General features: G+C 41.4%; 2 long non-coding RNA genes and 1 other non-coding gene across 15 annotated transcripts; all 3 read right to left on the minus strand.

Moving 5' to 3' along the window:
• Positions 1–556: 556 nt before the first annotated feature.
• On the minus strand, positions 557–10,773 carry LOC119326494. 7 transcript variants are annotated; one of them, XR_005158005.1, is made up of 11 exons: positions 10,653–10,773; positions 8,420–8,542; positions 6,543–6,927; positions 6,400–6,437; positions 5,859–5,993; positions 4,377–4,618; positions 4,145–4,245; positions 3,946–4,038; positions 3,149–3,270; positions 2,167–2,302; positions 557–1,502 (listed from the first exon to the last, which is right to left on the minus strand). It is a non-coding gene; the product is annotated as an uncharacterized LOC119326494 (long non-coding RNA). The 7 variants fall into 7 exon arrangements; XR_005158003.1 differs by having other exon boundaries at positions 557–986; positions 1,381–1,502; positions 4,145–4,618; XR_005158007.1 differs by having other exon boundaries at positions 557–996; positions 1,381–1,502; positions 4,145–4,618.
• On the minus strand, positions 10,042–10,158 carry LOC119327129. The gene has a single exon (XR_005158408.1). It is a non-coding gene; the product is annotated as a small nucleolar RNA snoR104 (small nucleolar RNA).
• Positions 10,774–10,781: 8 nt separating the features above from the next.
• LOC119326495 lies at positions 10,782–17,129 on the minus strand. 7 transcript variants are annotated; one of them, XR_005158014.1, is made up of 9 exons: positions 17,039–17,129; positions 16,882–16,951; positions 16,205–16,354; positions 15,950–16,048; positions 15,165–15,238; positions 13,977–14,115; positions 12,628–12,756; positions 11,780–11,876; positions 10,782–10,801 (listed from the first exon to the last, which is right to left on the minus strand). It is a non-coding gene; the product is annotated as an uncharacterized LOC119326495 (long non-coding RNA). The 7 variants fall into 7 exon arrangements; XR_005158012.1 differs by having other exon boundaries at positions 15,954–16,048; positions 16,877–16,951; XR_005158010.1 differs by having other exon boundaries at positions 11,789–11,876; positions 16,877–16,951.
• Positions 17,130–19,640: the final 2,511 nt, after the last annotated feature.

Genomic DNA, 19,640 nt, shown 5'->3' on the forward strand with positions numbered 1-19,640 from the left:
TCAATGCTAAAATAATCATGTACTCGGCAATTCCATTTTATCCACATCCACCGCCCTTCTCTAACACACCAAAATGATATGATATGCCTAAAAGCAGCTTATATGATTTGTACACCCTCCATCACGTAATATAAGGGCTTTTTTAACAATAGAACACTAGTGTCGTAAACACTCTTATATTAGATTAGCTCCTTTTGTCGTGGCTACCTTATTGCTACTTGGCAAATCTATGGCCTGTTTCCTCGCAAATAAATAATCTATGGTTTGTTAGACGAGCTATTGTGTTTACCCTTGACTAGTTATAAGGACCAACCATTCTAATTAAGACCTGTTAATTCCCATGAGATCACCTTAAATCAAATCCAAAAGAATTATTTTTTAATCCAAGTTATAAAGCAAAATCATAGAATGTATTGCTGTACTGCCATTGGGATGGTATTGACATAGGAAATAAGGGTAGCAAATGGATGCCCATGCTCCAGTATCTCATCTTGCCCCTTGAACATAAGGAGCTTCCGACATACGGAGAATTCATTGCATTGCAAAGTCGACGGTTTCAATCCATTCTGAAGAAAAGGGAGGCAATGTCGCAAATGACATGGATATCAACACCAGAAAACAATGACCCAACAGGCAACAACAAGAACTCTTTTTTATGTATCACCAGCCATAACAATCAGCGCTTTCGGCGACAACCAGCCAATAGAAAAGGCACACGTTGCACTCGTCCGACTAGTCTTACATTTCATCTAGCGCTTCCAAACATCAGGTCTCAGGGGGCACTTATCTCAGTGCTTTCAAATATAAAGAAAACCAGAAGAGTTCCCATAAACCAAGCAGGCTATACAACCTCCTTTTGTCAGTCTTCTCGCTCCATCTGCCCTACAGGAGCTCAAACTGCCAACAAGTAAACGGCCTTCCTGCTCGTATGACATGGGCCGCCCCATGCTCGACATGCACACACCACCCGGGGGGTACGCGGAAACCTGAATACAACTAGAGTTTCAAACTTTCAATCTTGTTACAAACAGCCGGAACATGATCTTTCAAATCACTAAGCCTGAACATGTCAACTTTTCAATATAGCTCATCGACTCGATGGCCAGAACCACCACCTGACCACAACCACTAGAACATCGGCTCGATGACTGGTCAACTTTTTCAATATAGCTCATCGACTCGATGGCCAGAACCACCACCTGACCACAACCACTAGAACATCGGCTCGATGACCGGTCAGCTTTTTCAATATAGCTCATCGACTCGATGGCCCGAACCACCACCTGACCACAACCACTAGAACATCGGCTCGATAACCGGAGCAGAGCACATTATGGCCACAGCTCAAATGAGAGGAGGAAGGAGAGACCAGGAACTTACCTAAGTAGTAGAAGCACAGGAGGCAACGATGACGCTCGAAGCAAGGCGGCGCACCACCAACGTCGAAGACAGCGACGACGAAAAATCACCAAGCCCCACACCAAGTTGCCACAGTCGTGCATCTGAAAAAAGTCACATGCAACAACAGTTTAGCACATTACAGATCCTGAACGTAAGGAAATATGTAAAACAAGTCACATGCAACAGCAAATTCCTTGTAGATCTGCTAAAGCAAGCTCATCAATTTATCAATTCAAACAAAATTCTGCACATGACATTGATTGTGCTCCCGTTGCTGGAAATACATAGCACGAGATCAGCCACCACGATGAATCAGAGATATGGAAAGAAATTGAACTATTTTGCAAAGATAACATGCTTTACTCATCACCTACAAGTAAGATCATGAGAACCAAGCATCTATCCAGCCATAGAATGCTAGACATTTTCACAAGAGTGAAAATTTTCAGAGTTGCGAATAGACCGGCTTGTGTCATATCAAAATGATCTCGAGAAAACTTACAAGAAATTTTCTACACAAGGAAACAAACAAGGAATATTCTCCTCAAGATAGCATAACTACAAGTTGAACTGAACCCACTTACGTGATCACAAAAAGCAAAGCACGCTTGGTTTAATTCAATATTGACATTTTAGCTAGCCTCCTCTCAAAGTTTTCAACCGCTCAATCAGATTGATCATGCAATGAGTCTTGCTAGCATGAATCACCCAATCAATGAATAATAGAAAAGCTGAAAAGAGGCAAAGGTATGATGGATCTTGCACCTTAAGAAACACCACACAAGAACAATTGCCGCCATGCCAGGGGAGGTGCTGGACATCAAAATTGTTTGGCACTTGATTCATGTGCCTTATCTCAAATGCTTTCTTCTGCTGCTCTTTAAACAGACCCAACTGACGCCTACACATATATCGTAGAACATATAAGAACCATATACTTCAAAAAGTGTTGTCTGGATATGGAGCAAACATAGAGCAAGAGATCAATTCAACATTTACCGCACATGTAAAGCAGAGATGCAGCGTTTGACAAACAAGAAAAGCAATTAACATTATGGCACCAAACCTACAAGTCTAACAGCATTATCTAACCACTCACCAGTACAAGCTAAGAAAAACAATGAAGCTGAACTCATTATTGGAATGGCGAAATCCTGGTAATGTAACGAAGGTAGCATACATGCTATGTTACAAAATCTTAGTTACTTGCATAAGTTAAAAAGCAAATACATCATATATCGCTTTTTCACAAACTAGCAATGAATTATCAAGGCCATAGGTCAGACGTGTGTGTGTGCTTCAACTTCAAATGTCTGAGAGGAGCAACTGGCCAAATACAAAACGATGATGCCATTTAACCAAGCATCTATCCGGCCATAGAATGCTAGACATTTTCACAAGAGAATGAAATATTTCGGAGCTATGAATAGACAGACTTATAGAGATAAGCCCCTGATACAAAAAGTCACTCGAGAAAACTAACAAGAAATGTTCTACGCAAGGAAACAAACAAGGAATGTTCTCCTCAAGATACCAGAACTACAAGTTGAACTAAATCCACTTATGTGATCACAAAAACCAAAGCACGCTCAAAGTTTCCAACCACTCCATCAGATTGATCATGCAGGAGTCTTTCTAGCATGAATCAGCCAATCAAATGAATAATCAAACAGTTCAAAAGAGGCAAAGCTATGATGGATCTTGCACCTTAACAAACACCACACAAGAACACATAAGGCCAAAATACCTTCAACCGGAGGTGCTGCGAGAAGCGGGTGTCGCTATGCCAGGGGAGGTGTTGGACGACCAGATTCTTTGTGCCGAAGCTCAAATGCTTTCTTCTACTCTTTAAATAGACCCAACTGATGCCTGCATATATAGCATAGCACATATAAGAACCATATACTTCAAAAAAAGTAGTCTGGCTATGGAGCAAATATCAAGCAAGAGATCAATTATACATGAAGCACACGTGGCAGAGATGCAGCGTTTTAGGAACAAGAAAAGCAATTAATATTATGGCACCAAACCTATATGTCTAACATCATTATATAACCACTCACCAGTACAAGTAAAGAAAAGCAATGAAATAGGTACAATTAATCAGCTTTCTAGCTAACAAACAAACTGGTACGGACAGAAAACTGCATGGGCTTTAGCTTAAGTTGAAGAAGTGAAACAGCAACGAAATAGGTACAATTAATCAGCTTTCTAGCTAACAAACAAAACTGGTACGGACAGAAAACTGCATGGGCTTTAGCTTAAGTTGAATAAGTGAAACTTAAAGAGCAGTCCAGTTCATTACTTCCAGGGTTTTTTCCCTTTCATCTATGAGTTGCAAATAACCAAAACTAACTTGCAAAGCACGTATATTGTGACATAGTTCATCGAAAAGAAAGATGATCACAATAGCAAGATTGTGCTGGCCTCCACCACACAGATCCAAAAACTGAATCAACAGCTAAATGGCCAGCATCAGTCAGCCACGGTTCGATGGCCATACCATCTCAGGGCACGGAGATAATGAGAAGATTAGGGACTCACCAAAAACCGAGGAACGGGCAGCCACCACTGAACCGTTGTCGACTATGCTTCAGTTCTGCTCTCCCATCACTGGCAGTGACTGCGCTCCCATCACTGGAAATACATATCATTGGATCAAAAACATATAATATCACAAAGAATCGGAAATATGAAAGGAAAACTAAACCTGGACATGGGAACATAATTCATGAGAACATACTAGGCAACAATATGACAAGTCGAAGTGTGAAGCCCATGCACCAGCATCTTGTGTGCCTCAGACAGAAGGAGCGTCTGGCTCAATACCATCAGCCTCCAACACTTCACCAGAAAACAACGAGCCAACAGGCAACGATAAGGCCATTTTATGTATCACCAGCCATAACTATTAGCACTTTCGGAACCAACCAGCCAACAGACAAAGCACAAGTTGCACATCCGGCTTGTCTTACATTTCATGCCGAGCTTCCAAATATCAGGTCTCAGGGCCCCAGTGCTTCCAAATATAAAAGAAAACCAGCCGAGTTCCCATAGACAAACCAGCACCACAACCTCCATCGGTAGGTCGTCTCGCTCCGTCTGCCCTACGGGAGATCAAACTTCCAGCAGCTAAACGAAATTCCCCAATGGCTGCGGGTTCACCCATCTCAAGCATAGATTTCTTCACCATGCTCACCATCAAGTCAGGCCCTCCCTGGCCAGAGAGAGAGAGAGAGAACAAGGTTAATTAATGGCGAAGGAAATGGGTATCACAAAGAAGCAACACAAAGTGGGAAAATAGTAGCTAAATAATTGTAGTATGATGTTCTTGACAGTATCCATCACCTACATCTATGCAAGACACATAAAATGGAGTGTGTATATATACATCAGTCCAACAATGAGTAGCTAACACTAAAGAATTAGCATTACACTGATACACTACACATGGTATATAAAATATACTCCCTCGGTCCCAAAATAAGTGTCGCTCATGTAGTACAGAAATAGTACAAAGTTGAACTAAATCAATGGCACTTATTTTGGGATGGAGGGAGTACTAGATAGCAAAGACTAGGAATCAAACAAGTGTACCATCTGACCTCTGCCAATATCACAAGATCCACTAGAGTAAATAATTACATTGATTCTAAAAGTGCACTGGACCAACACACACACACACACACACACACACACACACAGGACAACTGTTAATTTCTTGAATAAATAGCTACAAGCAAAGTACCTTCTACCAAAGCAAGAAAGGTGTATGATTTCTGCCCCAAGGTAAAAACAGCTCAAGTTTGGTAACCGTCTCCATTGCACACTTGTATGATCAGATCGAAACTCACACAAAAACAGATGACACGCATCAGAAAGAATGACCGACACTCCCGATCGAGCGGTGGAGATGGAGGCCAACATACATACATTATGGTGAATGCACCAGAATGGCCGTGGTGCAACTCCGCTGCTCGAACTAAGGAGCTTGCAGATGTAAATTCACTTGTTTTTGCTGTAAATGCATGTGGCTTTCTTATTTTCGTTTGGACCAGTAGATTAAACAAAGAGAAAATCATGTCCACTCCTATATATATTGAGGTGACATCTTTAGGATATCACTCTTGATGAAGAATTTCATTACATTTCAATGTCCACGATTGGGGACTACACATAAATAGGGAGCAATTGACATCGATTTCAACAGTATCTCTTGGGTTCAATACCACCAGCCTCCACCAGTTCAGATGCAAAGAAGGAAAGGACCAACTCAAGCAAATCAACATTCATGCACTCCAAATCACGGATGAAGCCGAGATATCATTGAGTAAACAGCCATATATTCCAAACAATAAACTACTTAAGCTCAAAGGCCAGGACCAAACCATGGCCTGGGCAGGAGCGTCGGGCACCAGAAAGCATGGGGTAGAGCAGGAAAGAAACCGAGCAGTTACCTGGACCACAGTCAAAAGAGAGACAGTTGTGGCGCAGTGAACTCAATGCCCTGGGAGAGAACTGCTGCTACATGCTCATTGACAAGTTAGGCATTCCCAAGTCCACATCGGCAACAGAAGGTGCAGGCACTGACACTGCAGCAAAAAGAAACGATCAGATTGATACTATGATTTTCTCATCTTGGGCGCAAATATCTCTTCAAAATCGAAGTCATCAACATAGTTAACAAACGCTAAGGTTTGGAACCAAGTGACTATCAATATATGACCCACCAAACAGATCATTAAGCTATATTCATAAGCTGGGAGTTGTTATCATGTATCAAGTGTAATTATTATGACCTAGCTAGCACTATTACAGCCAATTACAGCAATGAAAATACACCTTCATTCCTGAAATGTCCAAATATGCTTCACCTTCGAGCGGTCTATAAGAAATATGACACGTCAAGCAATCGTACCATAGTGTGTTTATTTAGACAAAACCTGGCATTTGTTTTTCATCATTTGCGGTTTATATGCAATTAGAGGACAATCGTACCATAGTTATGCTCCCTAGCTCCTGGTGCGCTCCCATCGCTGGAAATACATATCATGAGATCAGCAACATATAATATCCAATAAATGGTGGATATGGAAGGAAAATTAAAGCTGGTCATAGAAACGTAATTCATAAGGACATACTAGGCAATAAAGACAAGTCGAAGGGCGAAGCCCATGCACCAGCTTTCGGCAATAAAGACATGTCAAAGGTGAAGCATATTTGACAACCAGCCAAGAGACAAAGCACAAGTTGCAAGTCCGGCTCATCTTGACATTTCACGTAGTGCTTCCTAATATCAGGTCTCAGGGGCCACTTCACTCCTCAGCACTTTCAAGTATAAAAGACAACTAGCCGAGTTCCCATAGACCAAGCAGCACTATAACCTCCATCGGTAGGTCTTCTCGCTCCCTACGCCCTACAGGAGATCAAACTTCCAACAGCTAAACGACCTACCCCGATGGCTGTGGGTCCACCAATCTCCGGCATAGATTTCTTCACCATGCTCACCATCTTGTCAGGCCCTCCCTGGCCAGAGAGAAAGAAAACAAGGTTAATTAATTGCCAGGGAAATGGGTATCACAAGGAAGCAACAAAGCTGGGAAAACAATAACTAAACAAGTGTAGTATAATGTTCTTGATAGTATCTATCACCTACACCTATGCACAACACATAAATTGGAGTCCAACAATGAGTAGCTAACCCTAAAGAATTATCATTCGCACGCATACACGACACATGGTATATAAAATATACTACATGGCAAAGACTAGGAATCAAACAAGTGTACCATCTGACCTCTGTCAATATCACAAGATCCATTACAGTAATTAATTATTACCTCCGTCCCAAATTAGTTATCTCAGATTTGTCTAGATACGGATGTATCTGGACACGTTTTAGTGTTAGATATATCCGTATCTAGACAAATCTAAGTCAAGTAATCTGGGACGGAGGGAGTACATTGATTCTTAAAGTGCACTGGACCACCACAGAGGCACACACACAGGGCAACTGTTCATTTCTTGAAAAAGTAGCTACAAGCAAAGTACCTTCTACCCAAGCTAGAAAAGTGTAGGATTTCTGCCCCAAGGTAAAAACACATCAAGTTTGGTGACCGTCTCCATTGCACCCTTTTGTGATCAGATCGACACTCACACGAAAACAAATGACACGCACCAGAAGGACTGGCCGATGCCCCCGATCGAGCGGTGGAGATGGAGGCCAACATACATGCATTATGGTCAATGCACCAGAATGGCCGTGGTGCCACTCCACTGCTCGAACTAAACGATCTTGCAGATGGAAATTCAATTGTTATTGTTCTCAATGCATGTGGCTTTCTTATTTTCGTTTGAACCAGTAGATTAAAGAAAGAGAAAATCATGGCCAATCCTATATATATTGAGGCAACATCTTTAGCATATCACTCTCGATGAAGAATTTTGTTACATTTCAATATCCACGGTTGGGGACAACACATCTGTATATGACCGACCAAGCAGATCATTAAGCTATAATCATAAGTGGGGAGTTGCCATCATGTTGTCAAATCAAGTGTAATTATTATGACCTAGCTAGCCATGTTACAGCAAGGAAAATACACCTTCATTCCTTAAATGTCCAAATATGCTTCACCTTCGAGCGGACTATACAAAATATGACATGCCAAGCAATCGTGCCATAGTATGTTTATCTAGACAAAACCTGACATTTGTTTTTGATTGTTTGTGGTTTATATTGGTTTGAAAATCAGATGCAATAAAAGAACAATCACTGATATTTAAATAGGTGCAACCAATTTGAAAAAATCATCAGCATGAAAAGAAAGACAATGCATCTGGAAATCCGTCCAACACCATAAGACAGGCTACGGGGGCTGGAATACCACCACCATAAGACAGCATGACCACATAACCATGCCACAAATCGTTGGCTCGATGGCCAGCACCACAACCGGACACGGCTAGATAGCCATATCATCTCAAGGCAGGAAGAGGGTGGAAACCAAGGACTCACCAAATCCAAGGATGACATGGCCACCACCGCCACGGTTGCGGCCAAACTGTTCGCATCACACTGCATCTAGAAAAGTTCGCCCCAACAGCTCCATCATTGAAATTGAACTCCCAACACTAAATCCTGCAAAAACCGGCAGAAATAGAACCCACCACTCAGTACAACAAAAGGAAGCTTGAACTTGTAAATTTTCTCAAGGATTGTGCTCACAGAAAACTACGCAACATTGTATTTATGGGGAACATCATGAAAATAACATGGAAGCATGATCTGGCTGGACACCGCATAATCCAAGTGGTTCCTTTCCTATGCCAACATTTATCATGTAACAAGGAAGAGAAAAATAATAATAGTCTACAACAGAAGTCAAGGAGAGGCAAATAATAAGACATCCCTTCAATGTTTTCATCTGATACAAATAGCTAGCGTTTTATGAGAACATTATTGCACTCTAGAATTAAAGTAATGAGCTATTTTTTTTCCAAGCTAAGGTTATAATCATAACCAGGGAGTTGTTATCATGTTGTCACATCAAGTGTAACCATTATGACATAGCTAGCCCTGCTACAAAAAGGAAAATACACCTTCATTCCTGAAATGTCCAAATATGCTTCACCTTTGAGCAGCCTATATGAAATACTCCATCCATCCCATAATGTAGGATGTTTTTGCAAGCTATGTTAGCTTGCAAATACGTCTTACATTATGGGACGAGGGAGTTTGACACACCAAGCAACCGTACCATATTATGTTTATCTAGACAAAACCTGGCATTTGTTTTTCACCATTTGCAGTTTAGATTGGCTTCATATGCAATTAGAGGACAGTCACTAATGTTTAAAGCTAGATGTAGCCAATTTATAAAATCATCAGCATGGAAGATTGTATTGGCCTCCACCACAAATAAAAAAGGGCAGCCCGGTGCATGTAGCTCCCGCTTGCGCAGGGTCGGGGAAGGGCCTCCACCACAAATCCAAAAACTAAATCAACAGCTCAATGGCCAGCATCACAGTCCCACGGTTTGATGGCCAGACCATCTCAGGTCGCGAAGACAAAGCAGAGACCAGGGACTCACCAGTACTCCCTCTGTAAACAAATATAAGAGCGTTTAGATCACTACTTTAGTGATATAAACGCTCTTATATTTCTTTACGAAGGGAGTGCAAGTTAAGAAAAGCAATGAAATTGAACTCATTATAGTATGGTGAGAATGGAAAAATCCTTATAATGTTACGAAAGTAGCATACATGTATGTTACAAAATCCTAGTTACTTGCATAAAGTCAGAAGACAAATATATCGTTTATCACTTTTTCACAAACTAGCAACGAATTGTCAAGGCCATAGGTCAGACGCGTGTGTATGCTTCAACTTCAAATATCTGAGAAGAGCAAATGGCCAAATACACGATGATGATGCCATTTAACCAAGCATCTAACCAGCCATAGAATGCTAGACATTTTCACAAGAGAATGAAAATTTTCAGAGCTGCGAATAGACAAACTTGTAGAGATCAAGCCCCGATACAAAAGAAATATTCTATGCAAGAAAACAAACAAGGAATGTTCTCTTTAAGAAACCATAACTACAAGTTAATCCACTTATATGATCGCAAACACTAATGATGCTTTCTTACCATTTGAGACCTGCAGAAAATCCTAAGAATACCACAAGCAAGAAATAAAACTTTTACTATAGGAAAACTGTATCGGGTAGGCATCTATCTTTTGGATGTTACCTTTCTTGTCTTCCATTCCATAAATAGTTTGGCATGTAAACTTGCTGCTTCAAAGGATATACTTTTTCTGGCAAGCACACTATCAGCCACACTAGTTGCTTCATCACAGCAAACTAAATTCAGAACCATTCCCTTTTCCACTGAATGCCCATGTTGCTACTAGCATCAACACATGCAGCATCAGGAGCATCACATTTCTGTCGAATCCACAATTACTCATCCAAAGTAAGAATTTCACTGTACTTCAGCGGAAAACCAAATGCCTGCAGAACTAGTGTCCATTTCCCCAAATAGAAATGCAAGTTTATCTACCACAACATGCACTCTCACACTTTCATCGTTGACATTTTGCATACCAAGCGTACAAATATATAACTCACGGAAATTTGTGCCATAGATCAAACAAGGCCGCGCAAATTCTGTCCCAAAACTAGACTACAGGGACTAGAGAGTTGGGGAGGATCTAGGAACTGAAAGGCATGAATGAATGAATTACCCTGAACGTCCATCTTGACCTCAAGGAGATACAGGTAGATAGGTAGCGTGCAAGACCGCCAGCAGCATCGAGGGTGTTCATGCCCATGAGGTGGTGTTGGCCACTGTCATCGGGATGTCATCCAAAATGAAGCTCCTTTGCAATCTCTTCTGTTAACCAAAAAGGGGACACTTTTAGATTCCAATATGAAAAGAATGTAAAAGATGACTTTAAGTCAATGTGTTTCTAAAAGCTAGTGCTCCCATCTTTCTAAGATATCTCCTTTTACATACATGCACAATACACCCATACAAACAATCAGCCATAAAAAACACAGAAGGAGATATTTTTATTTGGTTCCAGAAATACAATGTCTTTCTTCATATTTGTACGTATTTCCATAAAAAAGTTTAATAGCTCTGCCTATTTTCTTTGTATTTGGTCGCTTTCTAACCAGGAAACAGTGACCTTTCCCCCATCAATACCATGATTTCTTAAAGCCAATATCTTTATAAACAAGGAAAACTACTATCTTTCTCCATCTCCTTAACACACATACAGTGGATCAGCAAACAAAAAGCACGAAAGAAGATGATTTTATTTGGCTTCCCAATTCAAGCAAATATAAGAATGATACGTTCAAAAATTCATTCAAGCACGCTATTCGGAACTCAGAAATTATCTCAATCGTGTACCAAAAAATCACCGCGACTCGATGGCCGTGGGCATATAGAGCATGAGAGAGCAGAGAAGGAACCAGTGGCTTACCCCTATGCCAGAGGCATTGGATAAGGAGAGACCCTATACAATGATAAATCCGGAGGCGTTGGATAAGGAGAGAGCTTGAAAGGTCAAGGAATAAAACTATCGAGTCTTAAAAGTCCAAAGCATGCATCCACATGTATTTCATTGATTTTACATTTCTGGTGCCATGTCATCTTCAAACTTGTTGCATTGATAAAAGTGCAAGGATTCATATAATTATATTTTCACATAAAGAATAACAACAAATATTGCTTCAGGAAAAACATTATCTCGGCCAAGTAGACAACAACTTAACTGTGCAGTCAAGGATGTCATGCCAAAGTAAATGGTATATGTATCATTAACATGTACAACACTCTGCACCACAACTGAACTGCACTCACCTATCTTACCTATCATCTACCTTGTTATCAACATCAGCCTCAACAGAAGCAAGAACAGATTGTTCAACTATAACCCACTAATCCAACCTCCTATTGACTGCAAATTCAGAACATTTAAATACGGATCAATAAACATGAATAAGTCACTAAACTAGAACAAGCGGGATAACACTTGATTTAACTCATTTCTGTACAGACACCATTCTGCAAGCCCTTCACAGAATAGGTGACTTTAATCTCTAAAAAAATGTTTAACAGATCTGCCTATTTTCTTCATATTTGGACGCTTTCTAACCATGACACAGTGACTATTACGTTTCCCCCATCAATACCAACATTTCTAAAAGCCAATGCCTTTCAAAAATCTATTACTCCCATCTTTCCCCATTCTCTTTTCATGTATACACAGTACACCCACATACAATGCATCAGCCAAAAACAAAGCACAAAAAGAGATGATTCTATTTGGTTCCCCAATTCAACAATAAAGAATGATCCATTCATAAATTCAGTCATGCACGCTGATCGAAATTCAGAAACAGTGGTTATTATCTTTCCCCCCATCAATACCAGGATTTCTTAAGCCAATGTCTTTATAAACAGGGAAAACTCCTATCTTTCTCCATCTCCTTTACATAGATAGATAGTACACACATACAATGGATAAGCAAACAAAAAGCACCAAAGAAGATGATTTTATTTGACTTCCAATTCAAGCAAATATAAGAATGGTCCGTTCAGAACTTCATCAAGCACACTGTTCGAAACTCAGAAATTACAAGGCACTGCGACTCTGGCCATAGGCACAAAGAGCATGAGAGAGAGCAGAGAAGGAACCAGTGGCTTACCCCTATGCCGAAGGCGTCAGATAAGGAGAGATCCCATACATTGATAACTCCGGTCAGGGTTGTAGATATGGTGATAGAAACCATTAAGGATGGACAGCTTCACATCTCGAGGGATGCTGACGTTGTCCTCTAAAATTAGACTAGTCACAGTTAACGAGCAGTGGTTCTAAGGAAAGTAGTGATGAAATTGACCGCAACAAAAAAAGGGCAAACAACTCAATCAAAATTCGTTCCAATTCTACAAATCGAGGCAAACAAATTCACACGTTTGAGAGCAGTGTCAGAGAATAGGTTGTTAAAGTTTAACCCACTCATCCAACCTCCTTTTGACTGTTGACTGTGAATTCAGAACATTTAAATATGAATCACTATACACGAATAAGTCAACAAACTAAACAAGCCGGATAACAATTAACTGAACTCATTTTTGTACAGGTGCCATTCTGCGAGCCCTCCATATAAAACGAGACTTTAATCTATAGAAAAAGATTTAATGGCTGTGCCCATTTTCTTCGTATTTGGACGCTTTCTAAATCCTGTCGATCAACTCAGCAACTAAATATATAGCACGAACCAGAAATGTTCATCCAAGTCATCATCTGTTACTCCCTCCACCCAGAAAATTATAAATATATGATAGCAGAAATGTTCATCCAAGTCATCATCTGTTTCTAAAAGCTACTCCCTCTGTACCAAAATACTTGTAGTCGAGGAAGACTAGTACAAGTTCCCCCAACAAGTATTGTGGTACAGAGGGTGTAGTACATGCACAGTACACCCATACAATGAATCAGCCATAAAAAACACAAAAGGAGCGATCTTTATTTGGTTCCAGAAATACAATGTCTTTCTTCATTTGTATTTCCAGAAAAAAGTTTAATACCTCCGCCTATTTTCTTCGTATTTAGACGATTTGTAACCAGGAAACAGTGATCATTATCTTTCCCCCATTAATACCAGGATTTCTAAAAGCCAATGTATAAACAGGGAAAACTCCTATCTTTCTCCATCTCCTTTACATACATACTCCCTCCGTCCGGAAAAGCTTGTCCCAAGCTCATCTCTCAAATGGATGTATCTAGCACTAACTTAATGCTAGATACATTTGAGGGACAAGCCATTAAGGACGGAGAGAATACAAAGTACACCATACAATGGATCAGCAAACATAAAGCACAAAAGAAGATGATTTTATTTGGCTTCGCAATTCAAGCAAATATAAGAATGATATGTTCAGAAATTCAATCATGTGCACTGTTCGGAACTCAGAAAGTATCTCATTCGTGTACAAAAAATTCACGACTGCACACAGAGCATGATAGAGAGCAGAGGAGGAACTAGTGGCTTACCTATGGCGGAGGTGTCAGAGTGAGCGCCACATAAAGAGAGATCCAATACAATGATAAATCCAGTCGGAGTTGTAGATATGGCAGTAGAAACCATTAAGGATGGGCAGCTTCACATCTTTAGGGAAGCTGATGTCGTCCTCTGCAATCAGACTAGTCGCTGTAAATAAGCAGTGGTACTAATAAGAAGGAAAGCAGTTAGGAACTTGACCGCAACACAAAAAAGGGCGAACAACTGAATCAAAAAAATTCCCGGGTGTAGCAAACAAGGCAAAACGAATTCAAACAAACGTGGAGAGCAGCGTGAGAGAGAACAGGTTGTTCAAGTTTAACCCGCTCATCCAACTAAAACAAGTCCATCTAACACTTAAGTCATCTCATTTCTGTAGAGGCGCCATTCTGTGAGCCCTCCATAGAGTAGGTGACTTTAATCTCCAGGAAAAGGTTAATTGGCTCTGCCTTCCTTTTTTCTTGGCATTTGGACACTCTCTAACAAGGACACTGATTATTATCTTTCTCTATCAATACCAGGAGTACTAAAAGCCAGTGTCTTACTAAAAGCTATTACTCCCGCCTTTCCCCATCTCCTTTACATATATACACAGTACACACCCACGTACAATGCATCAGCTAAAAGAAAGCAGAAAAGGAGATGATTTTATTTAGTTCCCCAATTCAACCAAAATAAAGAATGGTCCATTCAGAAATTCAGTCATGCTTGATTGGGTAGGGTAACAACACATGCATGATTGGCAGGCTTCATTATGTGGCGTAGTGTGTTCTAGCACAGCTGGTATTTCTTTATGTGATTTTATAGCATGCTAAACAAAACCAACCAGTTTTAGTTAGCTAATCATATCTGGTTATCAGATTCCGCCGTACACGCGACCAAATTAAATGGCGCCCCTGCCTGTCTAAAGTATGAACAGAAACCGCAAATTGCAAACATAGTTTATACTAGCGGATATGTTGCACCAAAATAGGTGTACTTACTACTTAGACCATATCTGTTCTCACTATGAATCCATGCTTGTGTTGCAAACATGTGGGCAGGCCAACCAAAAGACATTATGATCTAATTGCCATTTATTTAGTAGTAACAAAAAGAAAGGGCGAACACGATCTCCAGGGATTGGGAGCACGAGCTAGAAGATGCACAACCAAAACCACAGCATGCATCAGTGATCGTACATGTTTCAGAGTGTTCCCCAAATCCAGCGCCTCGGAGCGAATCAGATTGGATCCGGAGTGCTGGGCGCACACACCTGTGTGAGGAAACCGACCACATCAGAAATGATTTCATTTCGTTTCCCAATTCAACCAAAATAAAGAATGGCCCGTCCAGAAATTCAGTCATGCAAGCTGTTCGGAATTCAGAAATTAATCTATCTTACCTATCATCTACAGTACCTTCTTGTCAAGCAATAATATGTTTTTCAAGTTTAACCCACTAATCCAACCTTCTATTGACTGCGAATTCAGAACATTTAAATAGTACTTCAATAAACACGAATAAGTCACTAAACTAGAACAAGCCGGATAACACTTAATTTAACTCATTTCTGTACAGGCACCGTTCTGCGAGCCCTCTCTGCCTATTTTCTTTGTATTTGGACGCGTTCCCCTGCCAATACGAGGACACGGTGATTATTATGTTTCCCCCGTCAATACCAGGATTTCTAAAAGCCAATGCCTTTCTAAAAGCTACTATTACTCTCATCTTTCCCATCTCCTTTACATGTATACACAGCACACCCACGTACAATGCATCAGCCAAAAGAAAGCATGAAAGGATATGATTCTATTTGCTTCCCCAATTCAACAAAAATAAAGAATGATCCATTCATAAATTCAGTCATGCACGCTTATTCGAATTCGGAGATTAATCAATTCATGCAGACAAAAATCACCACGGCTCGATGGCCGTGGACACACATAACATGAGAAAGAACAGGGGAGAGAAGCCGGTGGCTTACCTACCCGGAGTCAAAGAAGAAAGCGGCCACCGGAGGGGCAAGGCGACAGGCGGCCAAGTGAGCGCGGTTGCAGGACAACGGACTCGTTGGTGCCGTCCTCTGCACTTAGACTAATCGGAGTGAGCAGGCAGTGGTGCTAAAAGGAAAGCAGTGACGAACAACTCAATCAAAAGTCGTCCAGTTTCTACCAAACACAGCAGAACAGACTGAAAGAAAAGGAGAGCAGCATGAGAGAGAGGGAGGGAGGGAGCTGACCAAAGGTGTCCAGGGCCCGAAGCAGGAGGTAGAAGATGCACAGCCAGAATCACAGCAAGCATCACTGGTCATATACGTGCTTCAGAGAGTTCCCCAAATCCAGCGCCTTGGAGCAAATCAGATGGGATCCAGAGTGCTGGGGGCGCACACCTGCGTGAGAAAACCGACCGCATCAGAAATGATTTTATTTCGTTCCCCAATTCAACCAAAATAAAGGATGATCCGTTCAGAAATTCAGTCGTGCACTCTGTTTGGAATTCAGAAATTAATCCATTCATGCACACAAAAATCACAAATCTTTATCGCTTGTGGTTGTAGGTAGTCAGTAGAGCCGTAGAGGTGGTTGTTGTCAGGCTGAATTATTCTTTGTGTTCTTGGTGGGGTTTCTGTAAAGAATAGAATCCTGGTTGGGTAACAACAACGAGTGCATGGATGATTGGCAGGCTTCATTATATGTAGTGGTGTGTTCTCTCACGGCTGGTATTTCTTTATGTGATTTCATAACTTGCTAAACAAAAACCAATCAGTTTTATTTAGTTGCCTAATCATATCTGGTTCCGCCGTAGAAGCGATTAAATTAAAGGTCGCCCCTGCCTGTCTAAACAGAAACTGCAAATTGCACGAGCTAGAAGATGCACAACCAGAACCACATCAAGCACCACCTGGTCGTACCGTACGTGTTTCATAGAAATCCCCAAATCCAGAGCCTCGGAGCGAATCAGATCGAATCCGGGGTGTTGGACGGACCTGCATGAGGAAATCGCGTCAGGCGAGAAGAGAAAGGGGCGGCGGCAGAGTAGAGTAGAAAAAAGGGAGGGGAGAGGGGAAGGGTACCTTGAAGGGTTCCATGGCGTCGGCACTAGGTCGGAGCAGCCGAGCCGCCGCCGGCTCTCTCCTCGCGCGGGGAGGAAGAGCGGCGTCAAAGGAATCGGGAGTTCTCTTTCGGGCCTGACGGCGGGAAGCGAACTCAGCCGAAATGTTTGGGAGGGCAATTAATATTTCATTCAGAGTAAACGGTTGGCACGTCAAATGTTTTACTCCCTCCGTTCCTAAAGGAAAAAGTCTATTTTAAACCCTAAACTCGTAGTGGTTTGGCAAAATGAACCCTCAAGTCAAAATCCCGATCGATTGCACCCTGAACTACGCAATCTCGGTCTAAATCGAACCTTGACATCATTTGAGACATAAAAACGCTGACGTGGCAGGGATTTGTCTGGCTCGCGGGCCAAGCAGCAGCGATGTTGACCACAGCGCGCACTGGGCCGGCCCGTCATACTCTTTTTTCTTTACGTTTTTCTGCAAAACGTTTCAAAAAACGTGCGACGTGACGTTTCGAACCCAGCACCTCAAAGGCAATGCACGAGCGCGCTAACCATCCGGGACAGCATCCGCTTCGTGATAATTTATTCTTTTATTTTATTTTTAACAACGCTCATTTTTTTGTGCTAGATTACAGCTTGTTTGCTTTTTTTGGCCGTTTTTCTTCTTTTTTCAATTTCGTGAACTTTTCTTGAGTTTATGAATTTTTTTTGTTTCTGTGAACTTTTTTTCGAATCTTTTGAATTCATGAACTTTTCAAAATAATGAAAATTTTCTAAATTTGATGAACTTTTCAAGTCGACTAACATATTTTCAAATTTGATGAACTTTTTCTAACTTTGATGAAAATTTATCCAAATTTGTGAACTTCCCTACAAAACGTAGGGTGCAAAAACTGTCCTTACCAACCACACCACCTCTCCTCTTCTGAATAATTTATTCCAATTTCTTAGCTTTTTTCGTTTTTATCTAATGCGTGAATTTTTTTTACAAAACTCGTGGACTTTTTTTTGAATCCGTGGACTTTTTTCAAATCCACGAACTCTTTTCATTTTTACAACTTCTTTCAAAATTCTGAGAACTTTTCTTTTGAAAATTTGTGAACTTCTTTTCAAAACATTTGAATTTTTTCTAAATACATGAAATTTTTATAAAAAAAACCGCGGCCTTTTTCCTTTTGAAAAATTGGTTCACGAGGTTTTTTTTCGTTTGGTATTCCCTACTAAGATGTCCACGAATTTAACAAAAAATTAAAAACGAAAAATATAAATAAAAAAAACAGAAAAAGAACCGAAAAAGAAAGAAGAAAAAGAGGAAACAGGGAGAAATTGAACAATGATGTGCTGTTCTGGTGGTTACTTCCGTCGACTAACAGCAGCAGGTCACGGGTTCGTGTAACCCTACGTTCTCTTTTTTTGCAGTTTTAAAGAATAAAAAAACTGCACGTTTTAACAGAAGGAAAAAGAAAACTAAAGCGGGCCGGCCCAACAGTGCGGCGAAATGGCACCAATCCCGGCCATCCTGTGACACGTTGTTGATCCTGGTTTGCCAAACGACTCCAGGGTTCAGTTTAGACCGGGATTGCATAGTTCAGGGTGCAATCGACCGGGATTTCGACTTGAGGGTTTGTTTCGCCGAACCTCTACGAGTTCAAGGTTTAAAATGGACTTTTTCCGTTCCTAAATAATTGTCTTTCTAGATATTTCAACAAGTGACTACATACGGAGCAAAATGAGTGAATTTACACTCTAAAACAATTACATAATGTTTGGATCCGATTCTCACACACGCTCACTCTATTCGTAAGCCGTTCATGTTTTGGTCTGCTTTCTGGGTTTCCACTCTCATGTTCAGACGGGGTTTCTCACTCGTTTCACTGAGATTTTAAAATGGGTTTTCACTTTTCAGGTTTGGTGATCGACTACAAGCAATGAAATGAAATGGCCGGCATGTCGATGGATGGGTGCGCTAGCTGCTAGAGGCCTAGACGTGCTACATACTCTACGTAGCGGTGCACCACATGCATGCACATGCACATGCGCAGCCTGCATGCGTGCATGCTACTGACGTCGCGGCGGAGTCGACGCTGGCGTCGCGGCGGCGAAGAGGAAGGAGACGAGGGAGCTCGGTTGGGTGCTTCTCCGGCGACACGGACGCCGGCGGGACCGGAGGTATGGGAAAGTTAATCAATTACGGCGTGGTGGTGGTGAGGAACGAGGAGGGGGAGAGAGAGAGATAAGGGACGCGTGGGAAAAAAATACGTGGTATTTGTGCTCCGTATTATTTTTTTTCGGGTTTTCGTAGTATTGCTATCGGCGAGGGAGAAAATGATCGATTCATGAGTTTTTAGTATTAGAAAATGATGGATTGACGAGGCTCTAGTGTAGGCGCTAGGTACGAAGTGAGTGGCGGCGGCGCTGCAACGGAGAGGAAGGAGACGAGGTTGACGGGAGTGCCGCGACGGGACGAGGCCCCGATCGGCGTGCACGCACGCATGCAAGGTTTTCATTAGCGCCGCCGGCACGGGGGTGCCCCGTGGCGTGGAAGTCGAGAGTCGAAACGAGGAAAGGGTGCGGTTGTTGAGGAAGGAAGGAAAAAAGATGAAGAAAGGAAGACA

This window comes from Triticum dicoccoides, chromosome 6B (assembly GCF_002162155.2).
Source record: "Triticum dicoccoides isolate Atlit2015 ecotype Zavitan chromosome 6B, WEW_v2.0, whole genome shotgun sequence".
Classification (NCBI taxonomy): Eukaryota; Viridiplantae; Streptophyta; class Magnoliopsida; order Poales; family Poaceae; genus Triticum; species Triticum dicoccoides.